Raw genomic sequence first — 14,264 nt, forward strand, 5'->3', positions numbered from 1 at the left:
AGTGTGCTAGGAGTCAAATGAGGTCTTGCAAGCATGGACCTGCTACTGACAGTGTGGGAAGAGGAATCTCAGCTATGTGGTGGCCCAATCTAGACTGTCAGGTACCTGTAGTCATATCTAAATCTCGGTGTGAAAGTATTACATTTTACTTCTAGTTCACTTTTTCAGCAGTACTCAAAACTATAGCCCAGGTTTGAGGTCAGGTAGATTTCATTTTTTTCATCTTATTTGATTAAGGTCTAACAGTGTGCATGTTTGCCTTCAGTCAGTCTGCATTTTTGTTAGTCTGTGAGGAGCTGTGTTTTGTTGCCATTTAGCAGGGTCCATGACTAGTGGTTGATCGCAGAAGCTCAGCCAATGGCAAAGTGCATGGTCTGGAAGTTAAAGCAGCTTGTTATGTGTCCATAGGGACCAAGTAAGAAGGTGTGGGTGTGTAATAGAGTGAGTGAGTATGTGTGTGTGCGCAAGTGCAAGAGAGAGAGAGAGAGGGAGAGCGCGAGAGAGAGGGAGAGCGCGAGAGTGAGAGACGTCACAGCCTTGATTCTAATAGGAGCGGGCAGGGGAGGAGTGAGCTGCCACTTTGGTAGCGAACTAGCAGTCCTCCGTCTCCCAGCAGGGAAAAAGCGCTGAGGGAGTTTTGCCTGGGCTAACTTTTATCTGCAGGACATAGCCTACGTGTAAAGTACTCAAAGCTTGGTAAGAAACATCAGCCGCTCGCTGGGTAATGGGGGGGGGGGGTGGATATGAGAGTAGCATTTCAGTGGTGGTAGTTTAAAATGCTAGCTGACTTTTTCCTTTCCCTTTGCACAACTTGTTCAGAGGGGGGTGTGTCAGGGGATAAAGAAACTATGGGGAAGTTAGGCATGAGGGGCTAAGGCAGCTGAAACACATGGGTCAGAAACAACAGTTTGCTGTCTTAACTGGCCACTGGTCATTGAGTGGATATTCAATGGCAGTTTGAATGTTAATTTTTAAACCTCCGTCTGCATCATGGTTACTGTGAGGTCTGGTGTGCCATTGCCCTTTTGCTTAACCAGGGATTTGACTAAGTAATCAAGTGCCTTATCAGTCATTTGACATGCGGTTAGCTGTGAAAATTGCAAATATTATGTTTGTCCTTGGCAAACATCTTTCTGTTAGGCTTAGACTTAACTGTAACTCATACTGGATTTAGTCTTTGGATTGAGGCTGGTTAGTTTGAGCCTTATGTGGGGGCTGCTCTCAGAACCCAAGTACAGATTGTGGAGAAACGTGTGGGCCAAAGTTTTGGCTACATGTTCATTACATTACTATATGCCTTTTATTTGCAAACATAGGCCTATATCAAACATTGCCAATGAATGCATTGCGTTTAGATACCACAATTATGTAAGGCTAAGTTTCAAGGGGCAGCTCTTTGCACTGGAAGAAAATGGTTCTGTCATTGTTGTGAATGTTTGGCAAGGCGCTTACCACAACTCTGGTCTATGCTACAGCGCCTGTGCTGCGGCCGGAAGCCTCGGATATGGAAGTAATTTCATTGTTGCGTGGTCATTTCCTCAGCAATGCTGGCAGTGGCTCCGGATTCACTACGTTTTTATTGTGAATTCCTTCGAGCAGAGCTACAAGCTGATGCAGGAGGCGCCTCAAGATCAGATTAACTTGTTACAAGATTGAACATGCTGTGCCTTGGCCTAAAGCAGTACATATCCATATTCCACACTAGAAGGCCATGCACAATCCTCTATGGAGCTCTATGTAAGCCAATAGGCTATCCAAAGTCTGCTTGCTTATCAGTAGGGCTTTGACTTTTGCCCAAAAATCATATTCGAAGTTAGATTGTTTATTAATATTAAAATTCGAATATATTCGAATATGTATTAATAATATTTTAACCATTAAATGTCTTCAGTAAGACCGATATTGGTATCAAACTTGTTCTGTCCACCAGAGGGCAGTGTATCAGTCAATGTCAATAGACTAGTGCACGAAAGGCTGAGTATTTATGCGTGTGTTAAACTTGTTATTATTGAGCATAGGGCTGGGCGATAAAACGATAGCGATATGTATCGCAATAGACATGTAATCGATATCAATAAAAAATATGTTCGATAGAACATTCATAATCAAAAGCAACACACACCTCCTGCCTTACCTTGTCCATAAATAAATAGGCTAAACAGGCACGTGCAGAGAAGGGGGGCTACAGGGGCTCTAGCACCTGCCCTTTTGCCCCTTTGATGTCCAAGTGCCCTTTTGACAAGACCCGTTTTTTACTTTTTAAAATTTGTAATACTTCCGCTAGTTCCCATGTGAATATTCGCTAAAATGTCTCATTAATAGTTTGTGAAATTAGAAATTTACAAAAATAACAATTTTCTGTATTAATTGAAATGCCTTGCGGCCACCAATCCGTGACGTCATACATTCAGTGAACTCTCAGAAGGTGCACGCAGGCACAGTGCTGCAGGAGACGTTTGGGAGCACGGTAAGGTCACTTGGCAGTTAGCCTATCTGAACATGCAATAGTATTCAGCTTAGAGATAGAGAATAAAATGTTTAAAGTTGTTTCATGTTTAATGAAGTAGGCTATCAAACCCGTTTTAACCATGTCATGGTCCATCCATTTCAATAACCTGGCAGCTTCGAAAATCTAAGGCTGAACGTTCAAAACATATTCTGTTTAGGTTACTATGTTATAGTAGCTTAGGTTAGTATACCTAGTTCATAAAACGGAGTAGGCAAACCTTTTCTAAATCGTCATAAGCCGACGACATAGGCTACTGTAGTTGTTTAACTAACCCAATTCCACACGTCGTTCTCTGTTTACAGCTACATTACGCGTCATTTCACTCAGTGGCCACACGCACAGCACGTGAATCTGCAAGACACCAGCTTGCTAATGGTGGTAGTTCACTGTGATAAACATTAAAATTATAGCCTGACAAGCCAGACAAGGCAATAACATATTTGCTGCCGCTAGGGTGCGTCTAGATTTCTAGGCTATTAAAATTAGCTTTGAATTTAATCAATAAGATGGAAGATGTTTTATTTTGATATAATTTGCATGTAGCCTAATGTATTCTCTATTGGGTTGTAATCAAAATTAAGTTTTTAAATAAAGTTAACACGTTTTCTGAAAATTTTGTTCCATGTGCCCTTTTTTAAAAAATTTGAGCCCCTGCCCCTTCAAAGGTCTCTGCACGCCCCTGAGGCTAAATATATCTTGCACTGTAGTATGTCAAACTCTACCAGAGTAGGCGATAGAAGTAGGCCTACCTCAACACACTCTCCTTGCCCCGTGCACTCTCTCTCTCTCTCTCTCTCTCTCTCATCCGCATCCTTCCTCAGCATGCACATGTAATCCAAACATTAATCGTGCAAGACGACTGGCTAAATTGCTATTAAATCCGGTTAGCATCATTAGCACGCTGCACAAATTTGTTCAAAACTGTTGCATTCAAATTGACTGCTAAATTCTAACCATCTCAATCCCGATGCAAATGGAAAAGTATTCCAAGACTCAAACGGGCCTGTCCCAAGGAGAAAAAGTATTAATTGAAAACGTAAACACACGTGGGGAAACTGAACAGTCTAACCAGTAGAAAGCAAATTAAGCTAATGCAAAGTCCTTTTAGGCAAGTCCCTCCACTTGGCGGCCATATGGCAACGCTTTTTGGGCACTCATCGGGCTTCCTATTCAGCAGAAATGCGCGTGCGCAAGGCTTCACGACACCAATCTTGCTCCAGCGGCGAGTTCACAACACATGATTGGGAAGATGTCTTCACAACACACCATATGATTGGCTCAATGTATTCACAACACACCACATGATTGGCTCAATGTATTCACATGTCGACGTTTTGCGGAGGAAGGGTCGGGATATTTGTAGATGTTTGCGTTACAAACTAACCCCATGCATTTCTATGGAGGATTTTTTGAGTGCTGTGTCTCCTCATTAGAAAGTCTCTAGCTAACGTTACTTTGTTTACAATATTTCCAGGCTTCAACCAGTGCTGCTTTTCATTCAGACTTATCTGCACATTTATTTATTTGAGTGTTTTTCATGATTGTGTTGCCATTTCTTTTCCCTGTTTGCTTTGATTGATAACTGAGGTGATTTAAAATCAGAGGAAGGTTAAGTTTAAAATAAAAGTGTCTATTATGTCTATGTGGGAGCTCACTAAGCGTGAACCAGCCAGGATGCCAACGTCACCTACAGGAGCCCAGATGACCAATAATAGCCTTGCTAATAAGCTCGCGATTTTACTTCACCAGGCATGAAAAAAACCTCGGAATCTGAATTGAAAACAAAGTTTACAACCAAATACATATACAAACAATTATCTCCATAGGCTACAGGTTCGAATATTAAGAGATCCCTAAAATTCGTTCGAATATCTTTAATTTTTAAAATAATCGAATTATATTTGAAGTAACGAAGTTCGGAGTCAAAGCCCTACTTATCAGGTTGCGGACGTGGGCTTGCCCTCTCAGGGCAGTAACATGACAGTCAAAGTGAAACCATTAGAAAATGAAAGTGTTTCTCTTGGTGAGAGATTCAGCAACATGTGAACACCCACTCATCTTGGGAAATGATTGACTTGTAGTTTACATTGATGCACTGCATGCATTGAAAATTAAGCAGGATTAATGTCCATTTCTCAGCCAAAGCCTAAATACTCCCCATGACGAGTTGTTTATGTGTCGTGACACTGAACGCCTGATGTTCAAAGAGGTATTCTGGATGAATTTGTGTGAATTCACTGCATCAAGAAGCACAGTTAAAGCTGCAGATGGATGATTGATAGCATTTTATGGACCTGTTGCATATTATTAGTCTGTAAGCCATCTGAAGGTCCTCGTATAAATCACTTCATGTAAACATGACGACATGAATTTCCCCTTGAGGATCAATAAAGTATCTATCTATCTATCATTATCCTATTGACTGCAATTATCCCATCAAAGATTTTCTTTAATTAGCCAGAGTTGACATCATGGAGTATTGCTCTGTTTGGTGAATCATGAGGTGGTAGTGCAGTGCCTGTGGTATGACTTCACATTAGTATGCACAAGTCATTTAGTAAAAGCAATGCTAGCAGACACGGGTTCTGTGGTGCCATATCACATGTCGTAGAGAAGTGTGTGGAGAATGTGTCTGTAAAGCCCCTGCCTTTTCTTCTTCCTCTGTTGGTGACTGCTTCCTAAAAGCCACCTGCTCTTGCACAGCTTTCACACACACACACATACACCTGTACACCTGTACACCCACAGACACACACACCATCTACCCCTCCACCAGAGCACCTGGGGTGCCTGAGAGAAAGTTTTGCTTTCTCTTTCCAGTAAATCTGTGCTTAGCCTATAATAGGATCATGGTGGTGGGTGGATGGGGTAGGGTAGAGCAGGGCTCGGCTGAACTCGACTCCTCTACGTGCCCGTGTTGTGGCATGTGTGTGTGTGTGTGTGTGTGTGTGTGTGTGTGTGTGTGTGTGTGTGTGTGTGTACGTGGGCACCCAGTGCCCCGCCCTGCCCACGCTGGATAGTATTCTGTGCTTAATTTGGGCGTTTCAATTGGCTTGTGCTGGCGGACGTCTGGACGGTCTCCCGATTTGACTCGCAGGTTATCCAACTGGCGTTTTCATCCATTCACAACAGCACCTCCTAAGCTGTCGTGTGTGTGTGTTTCACAACTACAGTTGAATGTTTACCACACGGTGTGTTCATTAGGGGCTTTTCAAAACGGCATGCCGGTAGAAAAGGCTTAGGTCAAATAGTTGGTCTATATACAGTACATTGAATCCTGATACTGGCCTTGACTCTGTGTACCAGTAATGTGACCGTCGGTATTATCTGAAATGGCAGCAGCCTTACAGTGTGTATAATGGGGTTGCAGGAAAATATCTAATTGAAATATCTAATTGCGACACATATTGCGAATATATATTACGATCATCAGAGGTAACAAAATTAACCATCCAAACAGAGTTGCGAGCTGAACGATTAACTGCTGCTGCCCTTGCGATTAGCTAAATGCATTATTTGAAATTGCGGTTTTGATTGAGTGTACAGTCCTAGTGTATCGTCTGACTGTGTGTGTGTTTGGCAGGAGAGGCTGCTGCTGCCATACCAGAGCTGTGCAGTGGGAGGAGAGCAGGAGCCCGAGCAGAGAGGGTCAGTGCCCAATACAGCACAAGCCATGGTGAGTCTCTCTCTCTCTCTCTCTCTCTCTCTCTCACACACACACTCACTCACTCACACACACACACACACACACCACAGTGACTCTCAGATACATGCACACACACACAACACTGACTCAGACACACACACACACACACACACTCTACACTACTCTCAAGAAGACACACACACATGCACACACACACACCACAGTGACTCTCAGACACACACACACACACACACACACACACACACACACACACACACACACACACACTCAGGCACATACACAACACTGACTCAGACACGCACGCACGCAAGCACACACACACACACCACACCACTCTCAAGACACACACACACCGCTAAATGCCATGGTGAGTGACACACATCACATACATAGCCAAAATGCACACAACGGCACAGAATGTGACGACACGCATACACCAACACACCACCAAGCAGCAGCATCCTGACTCCTTTGGTAAATGGAACAGAACGGAACTTCAATACCAAAAGTTCAAACTCGGCATCATCTTCCATCACACACTGCCGCAAACTCGGTGACCCAGCGAAGGCGTCCTTGAGCGATCGCAGCTCCGTGTTGACACACCTGAATGTCCCATGGCCCGGGCCGCCTGTGAACGGGGCCCATGAGGGGAAGCCCGCTGTGCAAACACGAGCCTCGCAAAAGAAAACTTCCGTCACAGTCGCGCCGACACACGACCGACCCTGAGGAGGGAGCGCTCTTAGCGGTGTAAATAAGCTGGCTGCGCTGAATCGCGAGGCCTGTGTGCGCTTAGCTGAGGTGCGAGTTTGGCAACTGGTGCTTGTCAACACCTGTGGTGAGACCACAGCACAGCAGCCGCATGAGTTAAATACAACTTATTCCTCTCTGTGGAAAGGTGAGGTACACCCAAAGCCTTAATGAAAATTAGTCGTGTGTGTGTGTTCGGACCTTTAAGCTGTGCCATGATGCAACCTTTGGCACTATGTGTTATTTACAATTGGATCCTCTTGTTTACTCTACACACAGCTATCCACTTGGGTGTTCCTCACTGTCTACTACTCAGCTCTTTAGACATTCTCTATCTTTGTTTGAACTTTAGATTTACAGTTACCACCCTCTCTCTCTCTCTCTCTCTCTCTCTCTCTCTCTCTCCTCTCTCTCTCTCTCTCTCTCTCTCTCTCTCTCTCTCTCTCTCTCTCTCTCTCTCTCTCTCTCTCTCTCTCTCTCTCTCTCTCTCTCTCTCTCTCTCTCTCTCTCTCTCTCTCTCTCTCTCTCCTCTGTCTCTCTCTCTCTCTCTCTCTCTCTCTCTCTCTCTCTCTCAGTGCCACTCTCTCGGGTCCTCTGGAGTCGCCCTTTTACTGCCCGCTTCCTGCCTTTCATAAATATGATCTCCTGTGAAAGCACCATCAGTGAGAGAGAGAGAGCGGTGGATGTTTGAAAGCCTTGATGTTGTTGGCCTGCAGCAGAGCCAGGTTATAGCCTGTGCCGCGTGTGCGCTGTGAGACCTCACGTCTCATCAGGCCCCGCTGGCTTGATCGAGGTCCAGACCTGGGCGCTAGACTGCACTAGACAAAGCAGGTGGCTCGGTACTCAGTATTTACCTGCTGTCAGCCAGCCAGACCTTTTTTTTTATTGCAGCATGGCATTTTTGAAGAGAAATGTGTTCTGGAAAGCTGTACCAGATGTGGGATGGCAGCACCTCACCACATGCTGTGGAAATGATGTCCAGACGAAGTCTACAAGGGCACACTGCTTTCGACAGGAGTGATTTCGAGGACGTTTCCTTGTCATTCTGTGACTTTGGCGAGCCAGCACTTTCAGAGGAGAGCTTTTCTCGAGTGTCTTTCAGCATTGCCATCTAGTGGCCAAAAGCAGAAACGACACTCTAAGCACCCAGTTTAGGAGGAGCTTCAAGTTGAGGGAGTGAGTAAAAAAAAGTGCCATGCTGCTTCATGAAACACTAGGGTTGTATCTCTTCATGGTCTTTTTCTGTGCCTCTCCGTTGTAGCCAGAGCTTTGGGAAAGTACTGTGAACACTCTACTGCTGCAAGTAGCCTAACCATCTGTGTTTGATGCAGAACAGAGGAATTGGCTGTTTTTTTCCATTGCGAGGATTTTGTTCTGTTCCGAGATGCCCACGTTGAGGTCCACTCACTGTGATTGTTAAATGCTGTAGCGAGGTCTATAAACAATGAACCCTCTGTGCTCACGCCGTCCTTGTACATTCATGAGTTGGCGCTTAAGGGTAGTAATGATTGCTGACTGCTACAGTGCTGTGTGTAAGCCTTTACTGGAAGCTTTCAGAAACCAGTTTTCATGTATTTAACTCTGCATTGACAGTATTCAAGAAACGAAGAGCACCGTATTTTTCAGAGGCGGAGTAGTCGAGGCTTACGAGGAGGAGAGAACTGTAATAACAAAAAAAAGAGCAATACTTAAGTGCCTGCTTCCGAGACCTTGCTTGGCAGAGAATAGCCTAACTGACCGTGTACATGCGTACGTTTAGGATAGCCTATTTAATGTCAAAAGCACAATTAAATAATTCACTGGACATCACGTATTGTATTGACTGCTTTGAATGATGCTTTCTTAAACTAGCCTACCTTGTCACAGATTGAGTGGGCCATAGAATTCTTTGAGAATCCCAAATGTAATTTTCTATTTTAACGCGGGTTCTGCAGTTGTGGGCCAAGTTAAACTTTTTTGCGCTCCATCATCGGAAGGGTGAATGTCGGAAGGCATGGGTAGCCTATTGGACATTTCGGTGCACATTTGGAAAATTTAATAAGTGATGCTGACCTGCCAGTTGGTGAAACTACACTTTAATGATCCTCGTGGGTTTGTGTCCAGGAAAACGAATGAAGTTGCGCAGTAACTGCTTTGGCGCAAGGCAAACTTTACGCACAGACCGACAGCTTGCCGATATGCTCTGCGTCTCCAACACTACAAAAACTCCCAGTCGGAGAGTGTGTGTAGCCTATTAAAAAAATATTTTATCCCAAATGCCATCAGCATTCTTAACCAAACAGTGTGACAACATGCATACCCGGCTGAGCTGTACAGCTATATTTAAACGTATTTAGTAATTTTCTATAGGCTATGTTTCCCCTTTTTTGTACTGTACTTGTTTTAATTATATCTTCAATGTGTCTGAGATGTTGTTTGTCCATTTGTCTGGTGAGCCAAACACAAATGTCCACTATGGTGTAGGCTAGCTAGCCTACAATAAAGATTTATTTTATTCTATTCTAATCCACCATGCGTAATGTAGGAATGGAGAATGTTTTTCAAGTAGCCTATATTTAGGATTCAGCTGAAAAACTCTAGCGCTCTTGAAAAACTCGTTTGGAAAAGAATGGATAGGCTATCGTGATGTCGTGGTCTTTTCGCCCTCTGACAGTGAATTGCACGGATGAATATTACATGATTTTGTGCTTCTTTGTCAATCCGACCTTCGTCAAAATGAAACGCCATTGTGTGACAAGTGTAAAAATAGCGGCCTGATTGAACATGCACTGAAATAACCGAACATAATTGAACATAACCTGGTAGGGGGTAGGTTTTGTTCAGGTTAAGTTCAGAGCCTATGTTACCATAGTTACTTACATAGCCTGATCATATTTGAGCGTTCTGGAACTGAAATCCCAGGTTTACCGCTAACTCTGGGTTAACATACCCAGTTAAGCCAGTAAACCTGCTTTCTGGAATACCCCCCAGGCTCTAACCAGTTTGATTAAAACTATTCAACTCCCAGTATTCCTTGCCCTGGATGAGTAGTATTTGATGAGCTCACCATCCCCAGTGTCTCGTGTGTGGGCTGGGCTGTGTGGGCATAGGCGTTATTGTATGCCAGTCCCTAATTGTTTCTGGGGCCCTTGGCTCTGACAATGTGCCCAGCGATGCGCTGCCAATGTGCACCCATGCGCTTCCTGTCTGTGGATGTTGTCTCTGAAGAGCACGTTCAAGAGCCCTCGCTGGGCAGTCTCACAGTATGGGCCCTAAAAGGCTAAACGTGATGCACATTTTCTGTATGCTTCAAAACGAGGTATGTCCGCTATACATTGAAATGTATTGTATATGTAACAGGGAAACCACATGTGTTACCCAATCCTAGTCATCCATGAACATCCCGTAGCCTGCATGCTGTATGTGTAGGTGACTGGGAAAAAAGGTGTTACTTGACAGTGGTTCAAGTCCACAGGTGGGAGCTTTTATGACACAATTTTATTTTACCGTCTTTTCCAACAGTGCTTTAATCTGACCCTGTGAAGCAAGATTTAATCTCTCATTTTCCTAAACGGACATGCCTTTGTGCGCTGCAACAACAAAACCCCCATATTGAATTCAGGCCGCCTGTTTGCTCTCTTGTCAGTCGGGTTCTGTTGCGTGGAAAAAAGGGGACAATGAGGTCATTTTCCCTGGCTCTTGTCCTCTCACACACACACACACACACACATACACACCGTGCTGTGTGATGGCGCTTTGGTGCTGCAATGAAGTGTGACCTGCTGCTGCTGCTGCAGGTAAACATGAACCTTTGTAAGGTTGTGGCACATGATGTCATCTGGTTACACAAGAGCTGTGTGTGTGTTTGTGTGTGAGAGACGGAGAGGGAGTGACCGTATGCATGTGCTCCCTCTTTTTTTTCTGAGACAAGCCGCTCTGTTAGTCTTGTACATACCGTCCAGGTCAAATGTCAGCCAGACGTGGGTCATTTGAGGTTGCAGGTAAAGCTGCTCAGATTCAGCTGGGTGTCCCAGTGGAACTGATTTGAGGTGCTAACGTTAGTCAGGCTGAGAATAAGGGTAGGTACAGTAGGGCTGAACACAGATATTTCACATGCACCAGTTAGTCTCTCTGCACAAATTCTCTCTTTTTTTGGCTAGAGCAACGTGTTAAATGGCACTGTACTGACATTTAGCTGAGGAGTGCAGAATGAGAGTTGTTCGTTTTTTTTTTTGGGGGGGGGTTCAGGGTTAGACACACACACAAACACCTCCTTTCAGCCTTTCAGTTGCAAGCATTTCTTTTGTTTGTGGCCTCTACTTTTTTGTGTGGGCTCATTTCAGACCTATTTGTATTTGAGGTATGAGATTGTTATTTTGGTGTGTGTGTGTGTGTGTGTGTGTGTGTGTTAATGGTTTATCTCTCCTCTCTAATTTATTCGTTCTTCTAATTAAGCTAGTTTGAGTTTAAAGATGAGCTTTGTGCTTTGACTTTGATGTTCTCATTGCTGCTCCTCCTTAGAGCCTGCGTGTACTGAGAATTTGATGAGCCCTCTGTACTATGGTGTATGGTTAATGTGCCTGCGTGCACATGCTTGCGTGTGTGCTTGCTTGCATCTCCTTTGGAGAGTGTTGAATGTGCCTCACCTTGGCCTGATTTCCGATTTCCAGTTAATGATTATTGACTCAGGCAATGTACCCGTGTCGGATCCCTGTCTGCATTAGCCTGCAAAGGGCAAGTTGGAGGCTCCGTACACGCTACCCCTGCCCTGCTCCATGCAGTAGGGTTGTGTTGGATTGGAGACTATTAGGAGACCCTGTAGCTGGGGGTGCTGAGGCGGTCATGTAGCCCTGTGATGTTCTGCCCTGCTGGGGATAAGAGTCACTGCCCCCTCTTCTCCTCTGTGATATTAATAAAGGCTATCTGTTACAGCCTTGGCAAAGGGTTTCCAGTGTGATTCACAGGAGGATATCGGTCTGAGCTAACACACACACACACCACACACACACACACACACACACTGCATGCACATATGCACACACAGATGCAGATGCATGTACAGCAGACGGCATTGTGTGTGTGAGCCACGTGCAACTCGGGCGGGGGGAGGCACAGCCCTCACCTCTCCTGACTGTTCTCTGTGTGTGTGTCTGGATGGCTGCCACAGGGGTGTCTCGACAGGGGCTGAGGCAGCAATAAGAGCAGTAGCAGCAACAGCATTGCTACAGAAGGATAGGAGGATGCCCTCCTTTCCCTAAATAACAGGGCTACCTTTGAAAGCCGTATTAGTAGCACAGACGTGTGTGTGTGTGCGAGAGAGAGAGTGTGAGAAAGACAGAAAGAGTAACACTGCACACAAACTCTCTGACTGACAAACTCACATTCACTCTCCTTGATTAGCAGCCTTCTGTGTGACTGCTCTGCTCTACTCTACTCTACTCTACTCTACTCTACTCTACTCTAACTCCCACTCGACTCTACTCTAACTCCTACTCTACTCTACTCTACTCTAGCTCCTCTACTCTACTCTACTCTACTCTACTCTGCTCTAACTCCCTGCTCTGCTCTGGCTCCTCTGCTCTGCTCTGCTCCTGGCTCCTCCTGCTCTGCTCCTACCTACTCTACTCTAACTCCCACTCTACTCTACTCTACTCTAACTCCCACTCTACTCTACCTCTACTCTAACCCCACCCCACTCTACTCTACTCTACTCTAACTCCTCTACTCTACTCTCTACTCTAACTCCCACCTACTCTACTCTACCTAACTCCCACTCTACTCTACTCTACTCTAACCCCACTCTACTCTACTCTCTACTCTACTCTAACTCCCACTCTACTCTACCTCTAACTCCCACTCTACTCTACTCTCTACTCTACTCTAACTCCCACTCTACTCTACTCTAACCCCACTCTACTCTACTCTACTCTAACTCCCACCTCTACTCTACTCTACCTACTCTAACTCCCACTCTACTCTAACCCCACCTCTACTCTAACCCCACTCCACTCTACTCTCTACTCTACTCTAACCCCACTCTACTCTACTCTAACTCCCACTCTACTCTACTCTACTCTAACTCCTCTACTCTACTCTCTACTCTAACCCCACTCTACTCTACTCTACTCTAACTCCACTCTACTCTACCTGCTCTACTCTAACTCCCACTCTACTCTCTACTCTGCTCACTCTAACTCCCACTCTACTCTTAACTCCCACTCTACTCTACTCTACTCTACTCTAACTCCCACTACTCTACTCTAACTCCCACTCTACTCTACTCTCCCACTCCTACTCTACTCTACTCTAACTCCCACTCTACTCTACCTCCCACTCTACTCTACTCTATTCCCTCTTGTCTCCATGATCATGTGCTCCCTCTACTCTACTCCACTCGTCTCTCTCTCTCCCTCCCTCTCTCTCTCCCTCTCTTGTCTCCATGATCATGTGCTCCCTCTCCCCTTTCATTTCCTCATATAGAGCTGCATGCAGCATATGCAGCACTCACACGCACGAGAGCGAAGCATATAGGTGTTTTATAGGTTTAGTGTATACTTAACGCTATACATTGGACCGTAGATCAAGTGAATTTGGAAACTGTATCAGGTGCAGCATGGATAAGTGGGAGGGGTAAGACAAGTCAAGCACCACTTGTCTTCTACCCGTAAAGAATTAAATCAAAGGGTGCAGCCAGTATATATTTACAGTGTATGCAATGATTGGTGCATACAAAATGGATGATGGATGATGATGGTATCTGCCATCTTATAGTATATATTTACAGTGTATGCAATGATTGGTGCATGCAAAATGGATGATGATGGTAATTGGCATCTTATAAGAGCACAGAATATTTGTCCATCACTAGTCCTAAACATCTACCGGTATACACAGGGATAAAACACTGACCGACATTGTAAAGGCTGTGGAGGATGCTAAAAGTACAATTTGTCACTTTGGATAAAATTGTCTGCTGAAAACTATAATAATAACTATTAATACAAAACAATAAATACATGCTACAATTGTTACAATATTATGGTGAACTGGCAGTTCCCACAAAACATCCCTAACTCAATAGCCGATCGAGTGACAGGGCTGAATAATTTTTCAACCAGTGAAGCGCCATGAAATTGCTGAAAAGACACCCTAGAGAAAAGAAATGGTGAAGAAAAGAACTGGCATTATGTAGTCTAAAGCTAGTCTTAAGGAACTACGCTGTGACTGTCATGCTTTATGGGCTATCTGCCCCCGTCACTCTGTAGTCTAGTGTAGTGTGCACTGCTTCCATGCGTTTCTGATCACCCCCCCCCCCCCTCCTCTTCCCCCTGTCACGACTCAGGCTCTAGCTGAGTCATGCTT

This window comes from Alosa alosa, chromosome 2 (genome assembly GCF_017589495.1).
Source record: "Alosa alosa isolate M-15738 ecotype Scorff River chromosome 2, AALO_Geno_1.1, whole genome shotgun sequence".
Classification (NCBI taxonomy): Eukaryota; Metazoa; Chordata; class Actinopteri; order Clupeiformes; family Clupeidae; genus Alosa; species Alosa alosa.